This window comes from Cricetulus griseus (genome assembly GCF_003668045.3).
Source record: "Cricetulus griseus strain 17A/GY chromosome 1 unlocalized genomic scaffold, alternate assembly CriGri-PICRH-1.0 chr1_0, whole genome shotgun sequence".
Lineage (NCBI taxonomy): Eukaryota > Metazoa > Chordata > Mammalia > Rodentia > Cricetidae > Cricetulus > Cricetulus griseus.
The window spans coordinates 144,041,389-144,064,899 of NW_023276806.1; the positions used below are offsets into that span (position 1 = coordinate 144,041,389).

Sequence of the window (23,511 nt, forward strand, 5' to 3'; positions counted from 1 at the left end):
TTGCTAGATTAGGGGGTAAGAACACAGACACCGTACATTTTTAGTATATACATGTTGTAAGTATTACATGATGCTTACATTAACAATTCTGTATTGCTTATGGGAAATTCATCTTTAACTGGGCACCATGTATTTTATCTAGCAAGCCCCAGCCTCCCCCCACCCCTAGCCCTTTGCACTAGACCTGTTTCTGCTTCATGGAATGCCCTTCTTACATTTATATGATCTACTCTCTCATCTACTCAAACCATCTGCTCCAAAGTCACCTTCTTGCTGAAAGACAAAAACCAGATTCTCCCCACTCCTCTAAACATGTTTCTCCAAACATAAATTATACATGTGTTCTGGAACTTGGCCAGGCAAAGGGTAGAAATAAACCCTGGAAGGCAGGATTGGGTTCCTGTCCATCTGCTTTGCATGTTTCTATAAACCCTAGAGCATTGTGTGATAATAGCAAACCATCGGTGAAATGTTTGTTGAATGGATGAATGACTGAATGAGCAAGCCGGCTGGAGCTTTTCATTAAATCTCTAATAACAAGTTGCCCTGTTTCAATATTTTATTCTGTGTTCTCCAACCATTTTGCAATGACTTTACAACAGAGTAGCTCCAGAAAAATCACTTTTGGTTACTGACAATAAGAATTGTCTCATTTGCTATTAATTTAAAATATTTTAAACCCAAAACTTCAAAAAAGGCATATAATTAACTTACTTTAATGCTGTTTTATATATACAAAATACTTTCACTGCATGAATCCATGTGAAGGCCTTGGATTTCATAGACCCAGATCCAAGGGGAACAACTAATTTTCACAATGGAAAAATTTGGGTCCCACGGTAATAGTTATATTTGTGAAGACAGTAATGCTCAACTCAAAATAATTATGCAAAGTCCATAGGATATCCACCTTACTCCAAACATTCTCTTGAACATCCAGCCGATATGGTTGATATTGTGATAAACAGCTTGAGAAATCTATCTGTAGAGGCTAATACCATGGTGTCATATGCACACATGTGTGTCTATCATGTGTGTACATGGTTTTAAGAGACAAATTCTCTGCACCGAATCCTGAATAAAGCAAACCCAATTAACTACTGAACTGATAATTTATGATCATTGGTCTATCTGTATCTCTCAAAGCGTGAGAGAGTGTGCATTTCTCTTAGGTGTTTATATCAAAACCCGAGGGGAGTGTTCAGACTGAGAAACTACAGAGCTTATCTCCGGTTATATGAGGGAAAAGTTTAGATGCTTAAATCATCCACACACTGTAAGCCAGAGTGTGTAAGTGCTCCTGGAGAAGACTGAGAACACAGCTGTGCCTCTGACCAGCACAGCAGCAACTCTTGGGCCTCAGCCTCCAACTGGAATCCCGAGGTGGGGGAGGAGGATGGTTTCTGATTCATTTGTAGCTCAGCTTCCAATACAGGTGTATCCCTTACCCCTGGATTGTCTTTAAAGCTTCCCCAGATGAATCTAATGAATAGCCTAACCTGAGATTGCTATTTCTAAGTCTAAAAACAAAAAGGGAATATGCAGATTGAAATAGCAAGCCCCTTTGCGTTTCCGGGTTTTAGGATAGATCTCTTCTCTAGAATACAGTGGCATGGATGAGATTTGAAGGAGGAAAAAAAAAAAAACACCTCTCAGATTTTTATCTAAAACCAATGTGTACTGTTTAAGGGAAAAATAATCTGGCTTTAATATAAACAAAGAAAGCTTCAGTTCAGCTGCTCTGGGAAACTCCCCAGTTTAATACAGCATTGCAGTAATTCTCACACAGAAATAATAAGTGACATTGTGAGATTTATTCATACCACACACCAGTAGACTTCAAAGGAAAAAAATCAACATTTACAGTTTAATTACTATTTATCCTCCATATTCAAATCAGCTTTCTTTGACTCCCCTACCCCCACCCCACCAAATGCTTGGAGGGGGATTTAATCATTTGATCTAATTTTTCCCCAAACAATAGAAAGTTATCATTATGACAACAATGCTGAACTAAAATAATTAAATAAATGCTGAAGAAATTACATGAAGGATAATTGCTTTGGACATTTTTCAAAACCACTTGTAAGATAAAACAATTCATTTAAGGATAGTAATTTGGGGGTTAAAGGGACTAATTTATATTTCTTCTTTAAAAATTCAGTGTGTGTTTTCAAGCACATGAGCGTGTGTGTGTGTGTGTGTGTGTGTGTGTGTGTGTGTGTGTGAGAGAGAGAGAGAGAGAGAGAGAGAGAGAGAGAGAGAGAGAGAGAGAGAGTTCTCAAATTCCACAGCACACCTGTGAAGGTCAGAGGACAACTTGCAATAGTCAGCTATCTCCTTCCACCATGGTTTCTAGGTTAGAACTCAGGTGGTTAGGATTTTATAGCAAATACTTATACCCGAATACTTATACCTGAGGAGCCAGCCCACTGGCCGTTCTGTTTTGTTTTACTGAGATGAGATTTCACTATGTGGCTTAGGCTGACCAGTCTCAAGCTCAAGATCCTCTTGCCTCTGCCTCCTATGTGCTGGGACCACACGCATGTGCCTCTCTGAGCACACACACACACCCCTTTGGGAGGAGTGGGGGATACTAAGTCTTCAAAGTCATAGCCCATTTCAATTCCAAGTTTCCTACAGTTGCGCATGGAATGGCACTCCCATCATAGACAGGGCCAACAACATCTGGACACTCAAGCAGGCATAGTCCCAAAGGCTTCTTTAATTTTTTGGCAAAAATTTTTCCAGCTATGCCACACAGAGCCCATGCTTCATAATAAATGGCACACACTGAGGACTTTTGACCCTTTTCACATGTTTTTATGCCTTAGCTGGAAAAGGAAAAGATAGTATGGCCTTTTTCTGTGGTATAATAATTCACAAAGCTTATCATTAGCCAGGAGGAAAGAATCTGACTCAGCTGCCTTCTCAGTACACCCTGGAGGTTAGTGGCAGTGGTACCCAACATATACCTATCCCTGCAGAAATGCTTCACCTTTGTCAGTGATATTTGTTGGCCAAGCTCACCCGAGTCACTCTACCTTTGTTAATTGCAGTATTTGAAAAATGCAAGCCCTGCCCCACTCGCATCTAAAAGAAGCCTTAGACCTTCTTGTGGTCATGATGCTTGGGGTGCGCGATCCATCATACAAGGTCCAAACGGTAGTGGTAGTCTCTTAAGCTAAGGATGCCATTGCAAACACTGATTTTACAATAGCCAACACTTGAGTTGGTGCTCTTCTTTCAACAACCTATCCAGCAGAACACATTCATATTGAACCTAAGTCAACTTCCCGCAATGTCAAGAGGCAATCTTTATCTCAGCCCTTCTCTGCAGACTCTTTGACATTACATTCTTTCTTAATCACCTTCAGTCATTGGTAAATACACTGCTTTCTCCAAATCAAACAGAAATCTCCCAGCTAGCTAGTCAGGCCAGCAGAGGTAAGTGAAGGAAACATGATTATTTATGCCACGAGGCAGTACATCATGACCCTCACCCCAGCTTCCGAGAAAGCAAATCAAACAACCAGAAACGGTGTCGAGTTCATCGCAGAATGGATTTCAAGGACCCAGTTACCAGTCCTGTCATTTACCAAACGCACTGGAGTGTAGTCATTGTGCACTGTGCAAATACAGTAGCCTTCTGTACTAGGACTCCGTTCTCTACACTGTATGCATGGCATTTTTAGAGGACTTCTCTTCCCTGAAGAAGGCAATTGACACACACACACACACACACACACACACACACACAGAGAGAGAGAGAGAGAGAGAGCAAAAACTTCTGTTTTGAAATCTCCAATGCACAAAAAACTAGAGTAAGAATCCTTGTGGATTTCTGAATTTTAAGCCCCAACTCCCCCCACACAGTCTGACCTCACACAATGCACAATTTATCTCACTACTCGGCATCTAACACCCCCACCCTGCAGGGCTTCCTCGACCACTCTTACCTCCTCCAGTCACCCAACCACTATGACACACTTACCCCTGCCTGAATGGCCTTACCCATTGTTTTCTGCCCACCTGGAACTGTTCAAACTTCCATGAATTCCTGGTGCAAACACAGCTGAAAGTGCTGCGTTTTTACCCTCAGCACATCTTGGTTTAGGTTTGCCATGCTGTGATTCCCCGGGTTCCTTTATTTACTGCCACAGTAGCCACTGCTTCACTTGACCCTGAAATAGAATTTGCTAGAATAACCGAATGGAGCTTGACCAGATTAGAAGAAACTTGCTTTCTCTTTCCACCTATGCTTTATGAGCAAGGAAGCTGTACTCCAAGAGACAATTTCACCAGCATATATTTTTTTAATATGTCTGGGTTTTAAGATTTGATTATAAACATACTTTGGGCATTTCTGAGCATGCAGTCCAATGGCCTTCCACAGAATCACACTGCTGTGCATCTGTCTCCACCATCCATCTCAACTTTCCACCCTCACAAAGTAAAATTTGAACTCATTGATGAGTACTCCACACTTCTCCCAGCCCACGAGCCACAGTTTAGTTCTGTGGATGAGAGTACCCTAGGGCATTCACATATAAGGATTCATGCAATTTTTGTCCTTTGGTCTGGCTGATTTCACTTAATATGTCTTCCAGGTTTATCCATATGGTAGCATATGCCAGAATTTCATTTCTTCTTAAACCTAAATAATATCCCAATGTATATGAATACCATATTCTGTGTATTTGGGTGGCTCCTACCTTTTGCCCGTTTTTGAATAAATATTACTGGGACAATACTAGGGTATGAACATCCATTCTAGTCCCTGATTTCAATTCTAAGGAACAGTTGTGGTGACTCTGTGTTTAATTTGTAAAGGGACTGGCTGGCATGCTTTTGTCACAGTGACCAAACTATATTACATTTATAGTAACACATGCATGTATTTTAGATCACAGAAAGACAAATTAAAACTTGGGTGCTGCCGGGCGTTGGTGGCACACGTCTTTAATCCCAGCACTCAGGAGGCAGCGGCAGGTAGATCTCTGTGAGTTCGAGGCCAGCCTGGTCTCCAGAGCGAGTGCCAGGATAGGCTCCAAAGCTACACAGAGAAACCCTGTCTTGAAAAAACAAAAAACAAAAAACAAAAAAAAATGGGTGCTGAGTCACTGGTACGCTACTGCTTTAAAGCAAGTCTTGATTTCACTCATATGTTACCAAGAGATAGTAAAAGCAAAACTTTGCCATGAATTCTGAACTTGCCTCAGAACTTTAGGCTTTAGTGCCTGTGAGCAAGCAGTCTTGCAGGCTTTTCTTTGGTCTCCATTTCATTCGTTCTCTTTCCCTTTTATTTTAAGAAAGCAACTTTGAGGCAAATTATCAAAAAGAATTCATTTGCCCTTTGAAGTTTCTGCTCAATAACCTCAGCTTCCCATCTCCCCGGGAGTCGGATAGGATTCCCATCATTTATTAAAACAAAAAATGTTGAGAAGTTTCCATAGCAGCTTGCCATTGAGTGCTCATGAATGGGCCTTTTTAAACGTCGAAGAGTATTCTCTTTCCCTCCCCCAGTTATCTGTCACTCTGATCAATCCTGCATCTGCCCACAATTAATTGAATGCAATTTGAAATACCACTCTGACTGTGTCCAGCTCAGCCTTGGTGCAAGAGGAGGAGGATGCCAATTAAATCACAGTTGGTACTCAGCTTGAACTTCAGAAGCCAAGTGTGGCAAAATGCTAAAACACTGGCTCCCAACCTTCCTAATGCTGTGACCCTCTGACACAGTTCATGTTGTGGTGACCCCCAACCATAAAATTATTTTTGTTGCTACTTCTTAACTTTAATTTTGCTACTGTTATGGACCATAATGTAAATATATGTTTTTTCTGATAGTCTTAGGTGACCCCTGTGAAAGGATCATTGGACCCCCAAAGGGGTCACAATGTACTGGTGGAGAACCACTACACTAAAGCCATGCAAAAGGCTTTCAACACTCCCATTTCTAGTCACCTCTCCTCAACTTACTTCTGTCATGAAGGTCATGCAGCTTGTAGTTCTAGTTCATACTATCATTTCCTCATTTTGTGTGTCTGCATTGTGTTATCCCAGCTACAGTATAAACTCATAGAAGACTCCAGGTATTGGGAGGGGGGAGTTGTTTTTGGCTGTTTTGTTTGGTTTTGGCTTATTTTTTTTTTCTGATTTTTCAAGACAGGGTTTCTCTGCATAGTTTTGTAGACCAGGCTGGCCTGGAACTCACAGGGATTCACCTGCCTCTGCCTCCTAAGTGCTGGGATTAAAGACATGTGCCACCCCCCACGTCTTTATTGTGGGGTTTTTTATTCTTAGTTGTGGCATAACACAGTGCTCATTCAATAGTCCAAAGAAAATACCTGCCAGGAGCTAGAGAGATGGCTCAGAGGTTAAGAGCACTGGCTGCTCTTCCAGAGGGCCCAGGTCCTACCAACATGGATGTTCACAGCCATCTGTAACTCCAGTTCCTGACATCCTCTTTGTGCCTCCGTAGCAACCAAGCATGCATGCAGTGCAAGTGCATATATGCAGGGAAAAAATACCCATGCACATAAAATAAAATTTAAACATAAAAAAATGGAAAATAGCTGTCTAACTTTTTGACGGCTTGAGGGTCATAATGGCTGGCATTCTGGCTACACCGTAAGTCATTAAGCAACAATCTCTCTCTCCCTTGGTTCAAATAAATCATACTTGAATTTCACACTTCCGTCAAGTACTGCCTCAGCCCAGCGTCCAGACTCTCACCACCTTCAGTGATGAAGCCAGGGCACAGGTACCCTGTGTTCTCTTCTCCCTTCATTCTGTTGCAGTCTTGAAGCTATTAAGCACCCTGTTTGGAAATTGCCAAACAAGAAACCTGCAGAGGGAGAGGGGTTGACAGTGCTGCCAGCAATTCTGTGGGGAGGGATTGGTCTTAAGTGGAGAATAAGTCCTTTTTGATCCCAGTGCTGTGCAAGTCAAACCAGGGGCAAACAGGAAATACCTGAGAGGATGTGATTTCAGCACTGGGTATCTGAATGGGAACTGTACACATCTCATGGAAACACATTTACCCTCAGCTGGTGAGAAGCCCATCATAGAAAGTAGTTGGAATTCCACCCACAGGGGATGATGACAGAGGTGACAGCAGTGAGAAAAGTACCACAACCAAGCACCAAGCATTGCACTGACACCAAGCAATTTCTCTAAGTCTCTTATAAAACTTCTGCCAGTTAATGATTACAACACCTGCTTTATAAGTGAGGATGTTTCAACTGACTATCATGCCAGAGTAGTGTAGGATGGTTTCCTGGAAAAATACACATGGCAATCTGACTCCTAAAGTAAAATTCAGCAAATACACATGCATGAATGCACAAATATATATAGTCAGTCACACACATGTAAGGTCATAATTAGGGCATTTTCCAGCTTTTGTTTTTTCTTCAGGTGTTCTGGACAGTTTTATGTCAACTTGACACAAGCTAAGTCATCTGAGAGTAGGGAACCTCAATTAAGCAAATGGCATCATAAGATTGGGCCACAGGCAAGCCTGTATGGCATTTTCTTAATCAGTGACTGATCGGGGAGGGCCCAGCCATGGTGGGTGGTGCCATCCCTGGGCTGGTGGCCCTGGGTTCTATAAGAAAGCAGACGGAGCAAGCCACGCTTACTGACTAGTAAGCAACACCCTTCCATGGCTTCTGTATCAGCTCCTGCCTCCAGGTTCCTATCCTGTTTGAGTTCCTGTCCTGACTTCCTTTGATGACCAACAGTGATGTGGAAGGGCAAGCCAAATAAATCCTTTCCTCTCCAAGTTACTTTGGTCATGGTGTTTTATCACAGCAGTATTAACCCTAACTAAAATATAGAGGGAGGCCGGGTGTTGTTGGCGCAAGCTTTTAATCCCAGCACTCGGGAGGCAGAGACAGGCAGATCTCTGTGAATTCAAGGCCAGCCTGGTCTCCAGAGCAAGTGCCAGGATAGGCTCCAAAGCTACACAGAGAAACCCTGTCTTGAAAAAACCAATATATATATATATATATATATATATATATATATATATATATATATATATGGGGGAAGCTGAGAATCAGTCAACCCCTGCCCCACCTACCCCACCCCCAACAGTTTATATGAAGAACCTAAGAAATACCATCCAAACGAAACACAACTATATTACTCATGCAAATCATGTGTCTGTTGTTTGGAATAACTGCTAAACCAACTTGGTCCCCAGGAAAATAGGGACAAATTTGGCTATCCAAGGCAAACTGAAAATCTGCCAATGAATTAGATTCTCCATCCTGCTTCAAGTATCTCTGTTAACAGTGCTTGCAGTTAAGTGGCCACCCATTTCAAGTACTGGATAAGTAAGTAAGGGTCTCTCTAAAGCCAGGCCAGCTGAGTTATAATTTACAGATACTAAAATGTTAGCTCTAGATACACAGTCCTACAAATTGGAATGATTACAAAGAGTTGTGAGAGCTCCGAGAAAATCAAGACACAGAATATATTTTTAACCGAGGAAAACCTGTTCCCTATTTAGTCAATCTTATTCCCCGTCCCCAACCTGGATCTGTCCCTGCAGTTTGTTTCTCCCAAATGTTCCACCAGAGCAACCAAATCTATGGGCCATGAGTCAGGTTTCTGTCAGTCAGCAAAATACACTAGAGTCACCCACACTGCCACAGGGGTCAGCGGTCCTCTGGTTTTGACTGAGAAGCAGTTTCAATGGTATTGACATCCTACTCTCTGTACATCTCTTTACCAGTGACAAACATTGAGCCTCTCCACTTTCCAGTGATCAGGAATAAGTGGAAACAGACACATGCAGGTTTTTATGTAAGCAAATCTTCTTACATAGGTAAATGTTACAATGCTTTGGGTTATGTGGAACATCTGGTTTAAGGGGATTTCAACTGTCCTTTCTTGCTTTCACATAATGTTACTGTTCTAGTAACTCTGTGTTCTTGCTAGTACCATAAAGTTGGTCTAATAGGGATCTTGCTACTGTTTCAACTTTCACATGCATAATGACTAATGATGTTGAATATCTCTTTGAATGCTTATCTGATGTCTGTAAATCTTTGTAGGCTGATGTTAGTTTAAGCTTTTAATCTATGTGTTATTGAGTATTTTATTCTTTGTGCTCTTGTATTAGTGGGGCAAGTACGGTGTATGTGCGGTTGTTTACATGCCATGGAGGTCAGGGATCGAATCCAGATCCTTAGGCTTACAAAGCAAGCACCTTTATTCCTGAGCCATCTCATGAGTAACTGCAAAGCAGGCCTTCCAGATTTCAGTTTTCTAATGATGTCCTTCTGTCCAACCCAGGATCTCATAATGCATTTGCCATGACTCCCTAGACTCTTCCTGTGTGTCCCTCCTTGTCCCTGCTTTTTCTGACCTTGACACTGAAATAATACTGCAAAATTATTTTGTCAGATATTCCCCAGTTTAGTTTTGTCTGTTTCCCTATGGCTAGAACTAGCCTGTGTTGGAAGAGACACACAGCAGAGATATGCCCTTCTCTGTTATAGAAGCTCCTGGGTTTTGTTTGTTTGTTTGAGACAGGGTTTCTCTGTGTAGCCCTGGCTGTCCTGGAACTCATTATGTAGACCAAGCTGGCCTCAAACTCAGAGATCCACCTGCCTCCATCTCCCAAGTGCTGGGATTAAAGGCATGCACTACCACCACCCAGCAATCGGCTCCATTTGCAAGATGCAGATTCTAAATTCACAAACAGCTACACAGCTATTAAGTAGCATCACTCGCATGAGAACACAATTTTGCCTTTGACTCTGCCATTCACTGCCTTTGCACTGGAGCAAGACAAGAGAGAGCATTTAGACTGGGGTTTTGTGGCAGCCAGCGTGGGAGGCCTTGCAATGTCAGACAGACAAGTTGGGGCTCTATTCTGTAAGAATCGGGTAATATTTAAAAAGATCTTGAGCTGGCGAATAAGAATTCACAAAAGCCATGTTTGGAGGTTATTAACCTGGCCACCAACTTAAAAATGGGCTGGAAAAGGAATGGGCTGGTTGGGAGGAAACCAGGCAGCTCTAATGAGGCAATGTAAATATGAGGTAATGGGGGCCAGTTTTCTTTCAGGTTTATAGGTGTGGCCAAGAGAGTGGTCACATCAGAACCAGCATTAGTTTGTTTGTTTGTTTATTTGTTTGTTTGTTTTAAGAAGATATTATTTGTGTTCTATGACTCAGAATCTCTGCATTCAGGTTCAATATTTATATTTTCAACTTATTCCCTGGCCCACTCAGCACATTAATTAAATGTAATCAGTTCTCAGTGTCTGTGAGGATACAGTGTGAGGGCTCACAACAAGAACTCAATTTCCTTATGTAATAGTATATAACATTTGTACATAGCATACCCATAACCTCAATTTACTTAAAATCAAATCTGTGTTCCTTATTACATAGCGTAAATGTTACTTGGGATGGATTGTATTGTTTAGGAACCATAACAAGAAAAATATATACACTGAAATTACAGACAAATTTTCCATATATTTTCAAGCTACAACTAGTTGAGTTAATAGATGTGGACATGGAATGCTAAATGTAACTACAAACACAAGTGAATAGAAGGTCATGGCAGTCAGGAACTGGGCAACTTCTGTTAAGGAGCCAATATTTAATATTTTGGGATCTGCAGCTTCAGTCATTAAAAGAAGTAATATAATTTGAAGGGACCAATACAAAAGGGGAAAAAAAGGTGGGAATCATTATCCAAAACTACTAAAAAATTAACACAGGAGATCATTACACCAAGCAGGGACCTTTGGAAACTTGAACTCTGTAGACCCATACAGGTCACACTGTCTCCCGCAACTGACTGTCTCTACCACTATAGTGCAGAAATAGCCTTAGACAAGAAAATGGATGGTCAGGTTGTGGGCAGGATTGAGCCAGGACTGTTGTCTGCCAACCCCTCGGGCAGACCATCTGTTAGCATGTGGTTGTGCTCCCTACAGTTCAGAAAGCAAGGGGAAGCTAATAAGCAATAGAGGGGGTGGGAGCTCTGCAAAAATAAGTTTGTTCATTTGCCAAACACACCCAGCTCACAATCTAGCATAGTAAATCTTTAAGTAAAAATTTGGGTGTAGCAGGGGAGGTGGTTCTTCATCCTCTTAAAACAGGGTCTCTTGTAGCTCAAGCTGGTCTCAGATTTATTATGTAGCCAAGAATGACCTTGAATTCCTGATCCTCCTGCCTCCACCCTCTAAGAACTGGGAATGCTCGTGTGCCACACCATACCTGGCTGCCAAGTAAATTTTTAAAACTGATATCCATATTTAGTGCAAAAAAATATCTGGGTGGTATTGAAGGGACAGAGAAACAGGGGCATTAGACATCAAAAGATCCTCCCACACCTCAGGGCCTCACCAGTGCAAGCCTTGCTTCAGATTTATCAGGTGTAGATTGTCACTCAGCTTAAATCTACTTCAAAGAGATCTGTAGCCTACCAAATTCCATAAGATCATACAAAAGATATAGACAATTCGGGTGTTTGCAAAAGAAATCAGATAGTATAGGATATTCCACACTGCTCTAACAGAAATTAGGGACATGAAGAATTCCAGCCTCAGCCTGTCTCTACACTAATACAATTAGTACATTAAAAGAGCGGGAGAGAAGCATAATATATATAAGTGCAATAATATTTAAACCAAGCAACCAACATGTGGTAGGTGCTCAAAAATCATTTGCTCTGTTCTCTCTAATGACAAAAAGATTATACAAACCCAAGAATTTAAAGAGAACTTTCTCAATTTATCACAAGAATCTTTTCTTTTTTACCATTTCCTGGCCATTTTTTTTTCTGGTCCTAAATGTTCCCGGTGCCCATGGCCATAACTGTTCTAGAAAAACATAAGCTGCACAGCTGCATATGCAAACCTGATTGCCTCTAAATTAACAATAACAAGGAGGCAGCCCTCGGAGCTGTGAGAAGCTGGGGCACACCACGGTCCCCCAACATTTGTAACCATTTATTTAGTCATTAATATCTTTAAATCATCATATTAAAGATGCCTGTGGGGGAAAAACAACAAATGCAATAAAACTCACCGTGCACAGGCACTTGGGGCCATGGTCACTCAAGGCCAAGTTGTTTCTCCAGTTTGATTCGTGGGCTCTGGGAATGTGGAATCTGTCTTCGGCTTCAGGATCCCCAAGGGAAGGCTGTGGAGACACACCCAGCAGCTTGGGACCTGGCATATCCAGTTCGGACACCTCATGCCAAACATGGGAAGTTGCAGTGCAAATCCTTTTCTCCTACTGGTCCCTTCTCCTTACCCATCAAAAGTGTCAAGTTCGAGGTTGGAGAGATGGCCCCGTGGTTAAGAGCATTTGCTGTTCTTGCAGAGAACCCAGGTTCAGTTTCCAGCACACACATGGTGGCTCACAACCATCTATCACTCTGGTTCTAAGAAATTTGACAGCACCTTCTTGCCTCCTTGGGCACCATTCATGCATGTGGTACACAGATAGCCATACACATAAAATTAAATCCTTAAAAAGTATCATGTTCATTTTCTTCTTACTAGACTCTCCATCCATTTGCTTCAGATCCTGATTCTAATATTGATGGGTACCCACAGGCCAGACATTTTAACCACCTCAGATAATCTTCAGGTAACCAGTGAAGTGTGCACTATTCTAACCCACTGTATGGAGGAGAGAATCCGACCTCAGAGAAGGTGAGTTATGACCTGCAGGCATAACATAGCCCACCCTCCCCTTCCAATCCTTTAGTTTACTACACTATTTGGCACTCCATCCACTTTGATTTTTTAGAACATAGCTTTCTTCCTCAACAGGTGTCAAGTGAATTTTCTAGATGGAGAATGGAGTCTCCCTATATAAAGTGATTGTCAGAGCTAACTAGGCAGTGGGTTAATCCACATTGCCAATTCTCATTGAGTTAGTTCTCATCAACTAAGTAAACACTGGGCTTGAATTTCATCGGTCTGTGGGAGTCCCACAGTGTTTTGTGTCCCGGGGGAACCCAAGCCTGCTTTTAGCTATCTCCCCTAAGAATCTATAATGAAGACCAAGCGCTTCTAACAGCAATGAGTCAACAGTGAGGGCTTGGTTGATGGACTTTTTAAGGAACGGCATTCTTATCAATTGGCCTTTTTTTCTAGTCAAAGAAAATAAGCACCAATGACACAAAGAGACATTGAGGCATTTCCCCTAACAGCTGCCCTCTGCAGGGGATTAGTAGAGCCGTCTTCTCTACATCAGTGTCCTAGCCGCTGTCACTCTCTACCTACATCCTTCCTCTGTCTTCAGTCTGCATTAGATGAAAGTTAGTCACCCCCAGTCACACTCATGGATCACACTGTTCCGAGAATGCAGTTCCATGAATTACTGCAAGAATTTGTCTTTTAATAATTATATCCTGTCTGACTGGGGGAGCAAAATCCTAGTAATTGAATTTCGTGTAGTCCCCTGACAGGTTGGGAGCTAATAATAGAAAAAGCCTCTGCAAGACATTGCCGGTCATATTTATTAGCTTATTATTTATTCATCAGGGCATTGGCTGTCTGATTCAAGTTTTTAATATGGGTCTTATGAAAATCCATGGAAAGTAGAAATTATTCAATAAATGTTTGTTGGATGAAATGCATAAATGGAAGACGAGAAAGATGACTGAGCATAAACAGTGATCCACTGCCCCTCCAATACTCATACTCACACACACACACACACACACACACACACACACACACACACAATACATGCATCCACACAGACACCATCCATACATGTGTGTGTGTGCCCCCGCCCGAGGCATGGATACACAGATATTCCAACGCAGACACCATACACTCACACATATGTGCATGTATACACAAAAACAAGCACACATTCACCACCACATAAACACATGCATGGAAAAGCACAGAAACCACAGGCACAAGTCACACACATCCATCACCACATATGAAAATGCAAGTACACGCGCTCACAGATACCACATGCATATGACCACCTTCCCAAATGTGAGCACATACATTCCCCCAGGGGCCAGCTCGGGAATGTCTCTAGAGAAGTGGTAACAAGCTGCTAGCCCTGGTCCCTCAGTTCTCCCTCAAGCCTCCCTCACTGGTCACCCATCACTGGACAGAGTGAGGCATCATTCCTTCCAACCTCTCTGGGGTCTCCAGGTGTCTCCTCCAGCTCCCGTGCTGTTCTAGACACCCAAGCACACAAGTTGAATTTCAGCAGCTCTTCAATTCCCTCTGGTTACTGCTGAATGCTCTAGCCCCCGTCTATCCTCACCTCTGGTGAAGCGGTCTCTGGCAGGATTCGAAACGTCACTGTAATTAACTGGGAACGCCAGCATCCTTCGCAATAAAACCAGCGTGCCCCAAGTCAATAAAAAGCAGAACAGTAACAGGTGGTATATTGGGCCCTTACCAGGTGTCAAGGCTTTAATCCTTGCAGCAATTCATTAAGCTAGGCAGTGATAGTATAGTGCCTTTGTTATAGATGACAAACTGTCTGGAGGAATTAAATTACTCACGGTCACACAGTAGGCAAGCTGGAACTAAAAATCTATGAAATCTGAAAGCAAAACAGATACTCTTACTGCCAATACAGCAGTTCTCCTGAGTATATTTTATTATCTGGTAGATCAGAATATTGGATTCCAAGGACCCCATGAAAGCCTAATTTTACCACAAGCCATGTTGGGCAAAGTTATTTAACCTATCATCTCATCTTTAAAATTTAGATAACAGCAACTACTTTGCAGATTCACTTTAGGAATTAGAATAGTAAGATATATGAAGTTTTCTATTACCGTGGGGTCTAACATCCCAAATAGGTCAATAATGTCTCCCACACATTGTAGCCTTTACCCATTAATGAGATGTGAGAGAAAAATGCTTTCAATTTTCATATCTGTGTCCCAAGAAAAGACCACTCAGCCTACTGGCCAAATCGTCCCATTTAAAAACAAAGCAGGCTGTTTCCATCCCAGAGACATCCCAGTTAGGAAACTGTCAGCAGACCCACTACAGAAAAGCTGGACTGAAGCACACTGTCCGTCTGTCCAGGCTGCTCCCTCCACGTTGCCCAGTGGCACCTCACAGGCAGGCCCTCATCTAACTTGTCAGTCCTCCTTTTCCTGCTTAGATTGGGGACACACTGCACAGAACATGGTAGGCACATGGCAGGTGCTGGGCTCATGGTTCTTGGCCCCTTGTAGATATGGTCCAGACAGCAATGGTTTCCTTCCTGTCCAATCAGCACAGAATTCTAAGTTGGGTCTCCTGGCTCATGACTGTACTCCTTGCACACACAAGACTGAGGCAAAAAGATCATGAATTCAAGACCAGCATGGGGTACAGAAAGAGTTCAAGGTTGGCCAGAGATACACAATGATACCCTGCCTTTAAAAAAAAAAAAAAAGTCACGGAGAATTTTACACACACTATTATTTTAAAACGGTATTAAGACAGGTGGTGGTGGCGCACACCTTTAATTACAGCACTCAGGAGGCAGAGGCAGGTGGATCTCGTGAATTTGAGGTCAGCCTGGTCTACTAAGTTCCAGGACAGTAAGGGCTACACACAGAAATCCTGTCTCAAAAAAGAAATAAACAAACAAAACAGTATTAAAATATTGTTTGTTGACAGCTATAGTGGCACAAGGCTTTAATCTAAATATTCACCTGGGAGGCAGAGGCAGGCAGATCTCTTCCAGTTGCAGGAAATCCTGCTTTACCGGGTGACATCCAGGCCACCCAAGGCTATATAGCAAAACTTCCATTTCAAAAAATACAAAAATAAAAATTTGTGTTTAGGGCTAGACATTTAGCACACTGGTACGATGCTTGCCTAGTATGCTTGAGGCCTTGAATTTAATCCCAATGATGACAAAAAAAGGAAGGGGGAAGGGTGCAGTGTGGGGGGGGGGAGGGAGATGAGCCAAGAATAATAAAATAGTTAAAAGAGTACCTATTGTTGGAGTTCAATTACTTGATAATTGCTTTAAAGCAACTTTTAATCTAGCCTACAGAGCCAACTGTCTTAATTCTTAATATCCCTTTAAAAGCCTAGACAAGTCAGGCTTAACACCTGCTGGAATACAGTATCGTTGCCTGGCACAAGAATAGATCCCTTGTGAAGTATAATGAGCGAATTTCAGGTAAGCAAAAGCAAACGGACTGTCAATCTGTTTAAACTCCCTTCCAATGTGACATTCTTACTTAATTTGATTGAAATGGTATAATTCTCCACTGTATCATAAATTATGGCTTTTAAAAAATTGGTTTCATAGAAGTATTGAACATAAAATATTAACCTGTAGTTTTTTTTTTGTTTGTTTTTTTTTTTTTTGTTTTTTTTTTTTTTAATCTTTTAGGGCCCACCACCCAGATCCCAAATAAACACACACAAACACAGACTTATTCTAAGGAATGCCTGGCCTTAGCTTGGCCTGTTTCTACCCAGCTTTTCTAATTTAAATTATCCCGTTTCTCTTTAACTACATTTTGCCTGGATTTTTCCTTTTCTTACTTCTGTATATCTTACTTTCACTCTTACTCCATTACTGGCTGGGTGGCTGGGTGGCTGGGTGGCTGGGTGGCTGGGTGGCTGGGTGGCTGGGTGGCTGGGTGGCTGGGTGGCTGGGGCCTGGTGTTCCCCTTCTTCTCCTTTTCTCAATCCTAGCATTCTCACCCCTCCTGCTTGGAAGCCCCACCTATCTTTTCTCCTGTCTCCGATATTGGCCATTCAGCTCTTTATTAGACCAATCAGGTGTTTTAGATGGGCAAAGTAACACAGCTTTACAGAGTTAAACTAATGCAGCATGAAAGAATGGAACACATCTTTGCATGATTAAGCAAATATTCCACGGGGGGGGGGAGGGGGGAAAGAATGTAACACATCTTAAACTAATATTGTGCAACATTAACTCAATACCAAGCTTAGAGCAAGCACTCAGTAGCCTGGAGCTAGTTATGGGTTTCAGGAGTAGTAGAAGCAGTAGTAGTGCCCCCTGTGCCAGCCACTAAACATATGCATGTATAATGTCAAAATAAGCTTTAGCCATGGGTCAGGATTTGTGGTTTCTATTTTACAGAGGAGGAAACATGCAATGGTATCAAGTCCGGTGTATCAGACCTGAAAGCTGAGTATTTGGAACTCGGGCTACCTAAGGCCTAAGTTCACACATGCCAGGCTATGCTGAACTGGGCTAACAGGGAAATTAGCAAGACTGCATCAAGACCCTGACCACCAGGGATCTGTTTTCTGTAGATATTAAAGGAGACATGTAACCTGGCCACCTTGACCTTTCCATTCCTTTGTCCCTGTTCCTCACACCCTACATCTCCCTTCTTTCCATTCCTGGATAGATAATCCAGTCGAGAGATAGAGAACACTTGGGATGGGGAGTCATGAGACGCTGGGGCTCAACACGGCCCCAAGTTAAAAAAAAAAAAAAAAAAAAAAAAAATGTGTGTGTTTTCTTGGTTCAACTTGCAAAGCCCTGGCATAAGAGATGCTATGAGTTGCCAAAAGCCGGGAGGGCATTTTCCTATTTGCTGAGACTGATGCTCATGTATATAGATCACTATTCTTTGAAGTTTGATCTGCTTTGTTTACAATTATGCCCGAGTCATTAGCCAGCAGGGACTTTGGGAGTAGAATGTTCTGGGAATACTTCCTGTCAGGTTTTTCCCAGCCCCTCTGGAATGCCTCTGAGATCCACTTTGTATCTCTGGGGGTGGTCTGATGTGCCTTTATCCTCAAAAGGGTTCCCAGCAATCAGCCTCAAAAAATAACTGAGGGCTGAGTAAGACCTCACTGAAACAGTGTCTTATTTTGCTTAAAAACACAAATCTGACCTGGTTTCTATGAGTTACACGTAAAGATTTATTTTGCTTCTTACTTGTGAAGTTATATATCAGTGTTTGTGCTTATTTTGTGAACTCTGGGAAGCAGGCTAGGGCAGTAAGATGTCTCTATCTGGGGAGCCGTTAGGCCTCTGAGGAGAAATAGCAAAAGGTGTAAATCCTGACAGACAGACATGGGAAGCCCAATGAACCAAGGGGAGACAGATCCTGACTTATCTTCTCAGAAGAGGAGGTGAGAAAGGACACCTTGAAATGCCTGAGACAAGAGCTGTTGAGACCAGGCCCTGTGTAGAATCCATACTGAGGATACTTTAAGATAGGGTCTCAGCTGGACTTTGGTGGTGCACGCCTTTAACCCCAGCACTCTGTAAGTAGAGGCAGGCAGATCTCTGTGAATTGAAGGACAGCCTGGTCTACTGAGAGAGTTCCAGGACAGCCTCCAAAGCAATACAGATAGGGGCTCAATGAATATAGCCAAGCCCAAGGGAAGCCTCCTGGGGGGTGACATTGAATTTCAAAGGCCAAATACATCTATCTCTATGGCTCTGGAAAAGCCCTCAGGGGTCACAAAAGTGTCAAACAGACACCTCTATCCAGGACACAGTAGCAGTCAAGGCTGATAACAAAGATTTGATTAAAAAGACAAGAAGATCAAGCAAGGAGGGGTAGATAACAGAGGGTAGAAAAGACTATGGGAAGGGACAGCTCAAACTAAGGGGCTTTTGAGGGGTTGTAAGGAACCTAATACAGTAGCAGTTCCTTAAAATATGTGCATATGTGAAGGTGATAGAAATGAAATCCCCAAATAATGGGAACACAGCACCAACTGGGCATCTCTCATCACCAAATGAAACTTCCAATGTGGGGAATGGGATACATAATAATCAATTTTTGGCCAACCGTGGCTCAGGGGAATCCAGGCTATTACCAAGGCTAGTGGTGGCTCTCCACAAACTCCCCCGGCTGCTCCTTCTCCTTATAACCCTGCTATTTCAGCTGCTCTGTCTGTCTGTCTGTCTATCTGTCTCTCTCTCTGTGTCTCTGTCTCTGTCTCTGTGTGTGTGTGTGTGTGTGTGTGTGTCTCTGTGTGTGTGTGTCTGTGTGTTTGTGTGTTCCTGCTTTTCTTACTTCCAGGTTCAGTCTGTTACTTTCTCTTTCTACTCTGGACTCTTCCACATACCTCTAGCTGTTCTCTCTCTCTCTCTCTCTCTCTCTCTCTCTCTCTCTCTCTCTCTCTCTCTCTCATATAAAAATCTTCCCCTTAACTATGGAGAGAGGCCATGTTGTCAGTTTATACAATAATGTTAAGCCCAGACATTAAAAAAAAAAAAACTTGTAGATCCTTTGCATATATATTATAGCTTCCAGGTTTTATGTTTTTATGGGATTCCTGTGTGTGTAAATGGGTGTGTCTCTGCATCTATACACATTTCTTGTGCTTTTTCTTTGGCTCTTTTCCTTGTTTGTTTTATCATATTTTATTAATATTCCTTAGATTCCCTTTTGTTTCCTAACAATAGACAGAAAGAGGGTGGAGCTCAATAGGAGGGAAGGCTGACAGAAATTGGGAAGAGCTTGGAGAGGAGATATAATCAGATTATATACTGCATCAAAAAAAATCTTTTTCTTTTTCTTTTTTTTGGAGGAGGGGGGGTTTCGAGACAGTATTTCTCTGTGTAACAGTCCAGGCTGTCCTGGAACTCATTGAGATCCACCTGCCTCGGCCTCCCAAGTGCTGGGTGCAGGCAGCATCAGGGACCGGCGGGGGGTGGGGGTTGGGGGGGAGTCTATTTTCAAAAAAAGAACAAGTGGGGAGTGAGTCTTCAGCCTCTGATTTTTTTTAGCTCTTTCTGCTCATGTAAGTGCAGAGGTCGCCCTCATCCATTGACTGTGCAGTCCTGCATTTGTTGTTCGCAGGCAGCATGCCTCACTCTTCCCTCAATTTAGAAAAGTCAGAAAGGGGCACTGGGATGGGGTGATGCGTTCATAAATTCCCCAGGCAGTGCCCTTGAAGAATGGAGTCCATTTCGCTCCTTATAAAGGCATGTGCTCTTCTCCAATGAATAAGAAATGAAACTGATGTTCCTGTTTTCCCACTTGATTTGCAGCCTAGTCAGCGTTCACACGAAAGGATGCATTGTCTGAGGTTCTCTAAGTATTCGTGAAGCAGCAGTCTGGGAATGGGGCTCAGCGGTCTGAGAACCGGGCCCAGCAGCCTCCAAGTTGTCCGGTGGCTCCACACTTGGCACCTATCCCCTCCCATTCTGCTCCCAAGGGGCTGGGATCCTGCCAGCCCTCTGTCTGGAAGAGAAAGGAACCCGGGGCTGCTTTATATGTTTTATGGTGTCACTACCTTCTGCTCCCGGGCGACCTTTGTAAATTTCTACATTCTTAGCAACACAAGAGAGAGCAGACCTATCTGAAGGACCTGGAGTGCTGGGGAAGATGTTAAAGGTGCTGCTGAAGTTTGTTGATTATTTTCTCAACTGTTACCGTCTCTGGTTCCACACTGAAGTAAAAGACGGCTCACAGAATGTTCAGCTAATAGGAGATCCAACTGCAACCCACCGTCTGCCTAAATCCAATCATTTAGAAACACCTATTTTTCACTCTGGGCCACGGTATGGGAAATAATTCCAGACCACATTAGAATGTTTCAGCTTTACTTGGTGACTAGTTTGCATTCTATTGCTATGATAAAAACGTGACCAAAAGTAACTCTGATTAGAAAGGTTTGTTTGGCTCACTCATCCCAATCACAGTGCATCATGAAGGGGAGTCAGGGCAGAAACCCAAGGCAGAAGCTGATGCAGACGCTATGGAGGAATGCTAGTTACCGGCTTGCTCAGTTTGCTTTCTTACACACCACTGGACCCCAGTGGGCTGGACCCTCCCACATCAATCACTAAGCAAGAAAATGCCCTGCAGATTTGCCCACAGGCTATCTGGAGGAGAGCCTTAGTTGAGGAAGGAAGAGCAGCCTTGAGTATGGCTGGCATCATCCCATGGACTGCGGTCCACACTTACTGAGGTGAGTGAACACCAGCACTGATCCCCAATGTCTCCTGGCTGTAAATGCAGTGTGATCCACTGCTTCGGGCTCCTGCTGCCACACTCTCCCTGCCATGGTGACCTATAATCTCAAACCCTGAGCCCAAATAAAGCCTATCTTCCTTCCTTAAGTCGCTTTTGTGGGGTATTTTGTCACAGCAATGGGGAAAATAGCTAATATTTTAATATTTAGTGATAAAAGTGAAGAAAAGACTATTGTAGTACAGCAAATGAGTATATTGTAATCCCACATCCACTGTGTCCTACAGTGTCCTAAGATGAACCCATCTTTGATTTATATTTTTGATTAAACGTAGTGCATGAAGCCAAACTTATGAAGCCTTAATATAAGAGCCAAAGGAAAGCCAGGTGGTGGCGGCGCACGCCTTTAATCCCAGCACTCAGGGAGGCAGAGGCAGGTGGGTCTTTGTGAGTTCAAGGTCAGCCTGGTCTACAAAGTGAGTTCTAGGACAGCCAGAGCTACATAGAGAAAACTTGTTGCCTCCAAAAAAAAAAAAAAAAAAAAAAAAAAAAAAAAAAAAAAAAAAAAAAAGAAAAAAAAAAAAAGAAGAAGAAGAAAAGAAAAAGAGCCAAAGGAAAAATTCCAACATTTAGAGTACTATTCTCCCTGCTTTTTGTTTTATAGTACACTTTGTTTTGTTTCTGTATGAACCAACAAATAGTTTTGTTACTATATATTTTAAAAAATAAAATGTCATCTTTATGCAGAAAAAATAATATATAGAATAAAATCATGAGGAGTCTGGCAAAATAGACTGGAAACACCAACTGTCGCACCCTGTTAATGCCTTATAATTACTATCACCTTCCTTTATGGAACATTCACTAGGAGCAGACTGAGCATTGTGTTGCTTTGTTTGAAGTCATCTCCAAGACAGCTGCTGCTGGAGAGGTACGATTACCTTGTCTCTCACTGGGGGTCTAGGATCCCGGCAGCGATCATCTAAGGGACAGCAGCTTTTCCAATTCAAATCAAATCACAGCAAACATTTCTTAAGAAATTCATGTCTGTAAAAAAAAAAAAAATACACAAAAGCTCTACTGAATCTGATGTTTCTTTTCCAGTGGCTCTTGTGAGGGGAGAAGTGTTGAATTCTTTTTAATGGCGCTACTGAGGTCTAACAGATGCATTAAAATCCTTTCTTGTTTGGTGCATACAACTGGATAATTGTAGAGTGAATGCTTCACTTACTTCCCTGTCTTCTAGAGCAGACACCACTGCTAGACAATAGTTATTATTAATCAGTTGTTTAGAAACCACTACCTAGTCAGTTGTTAGAACCAAAGCTAAAGCCTTTAGAGGGAGTTTACATCCTAGGAAAAGATTTATTTCCTCTAACAAAAGGGCAATGTCACAGATGCTTCGGAAAGCATGAGTTGAGGAGTCCAGAAAGTTCCTTCCTCTCTGTCTCCTTCCCAGGCCTTTGGCAACCCTTGCCCTTCCTCTGCAACTGGAGGGTGACTGAGTCCTCCCACCCACCTTGCAACTCACGAACTTCCAATTGTATACTTCCTATGGCCCTCTTTTTAATTCACAAACACACATTGTCTCTCATCCAGTTCTGTGTGTTAATTTCTAGCTGGTGAACTCAAAATAAAAACAGATAGTTTACAGACCTACCTGTGAGGACATGGAAATGACAGTGGACTGTATTTTAGGAACTAACAAAAACTAGGCCTCAAATACTTCAGACCTTTCATAAGAAAGGATTTTAATAAAGCAAACATTTGAAAAAATAAATAAAAATAGGGATTTTTATGTGGCAAGTTAAGTGCATATGAATAAGACCTTCCCTGATTATATCTCTGACATAGCCATCAGCTGGTTGAGTACACAACCAGCTAATCTCACAAAAGCTGTCCCACAGACCTATTTTACAGTCGTTTGGTTGTGTTGGATATTCTGTGTGAAAGCTACATTGAAATCAAAGTGTTTTCCCAGGCTCTTGGAGTGCCCGGGTCAAGAACGCTGACAATCTGCTGTCACAGAGAGAGCCTGTCAGCATTGCCCCTGTCACACGCCCAGTCGTCACTCCAACAAGAACAAGCAGGCAACCTGCTGCCTTGTGACAGTGCTGTGACTCAGGAGGGAGCCAAGTGCGATGAATGAAACCCCAGGAAAGGTCATTGTTTGCCAGAGGAAATATGGCATCGCCCGCAGCACATACATAATTCTGAATTAAAAAGTGGGTTACTGAAAACCCAAGGACAACACACTTCCTGGGGACCCCTCTCCTTTTTATGATGTCCCAGTTCTGAACTCTGCTCCAGCTTGAGCCCTTCAGTCAAAGGAGAGAGGAAATATGTCATTTGGGGTTATTAATGTTTAAGGTAGGGGAGTTGTTTTGTTTTTAAATGTTTTTTCCTCCCTTCCTTCCTTTCTTCCGTCCTTCTTTCCTTCCTTCTTTAATTCAGTTAAAGACAGGGCCTTATCATATAGCCCCAGCTGACCTCAAACTCACAGAGATTTTTCTGCCTCTGGTTCCTGAGTGCATATGCTGTAACACCCAGCTAAAGAAAGTGTTGCTGAGGATTTAATTTGGAGCTATGCGCATGGCATTCATCTAGTTC

General features: G+C 42.5%; 1 long non-coding RNA gene across 8 annotated transcripts in view; it reads right to left on the reverse strand.

Annotated features, from left to right (window-relative positions):
* Positions 1 to 23,511, reverse strand: part of LOC103162225 — a 113,850-nt gene that overhangs the window by 84,020 nt on the left and 6,319 nt on the right. For 6 of the 8 annotated variants that reach the window (XR_004771619.1, XR_004771620.1, XR_004771622.1 and 3 more), the window contains 3 exons: positions 21,843 to 21,948; positions 12,066 to 12,179; positions 4,033 to 4,184 (listed from right to left, as the gene is read on the reverse strand). This is a non-coding gene — a long non-coding RNA (uncharacterized LOC103162225). Of the gene's footprint in view, positions 1 to 4,014; positions 4,185 to 12,065; positions 12,180 to 21,842; positions 21,949 to 23,511 lie in introns of all 8 variants that reach the window. The other 2 variants (XR_004771618.1, XR_004771624.1) reach the window with 2 other exon arrangements.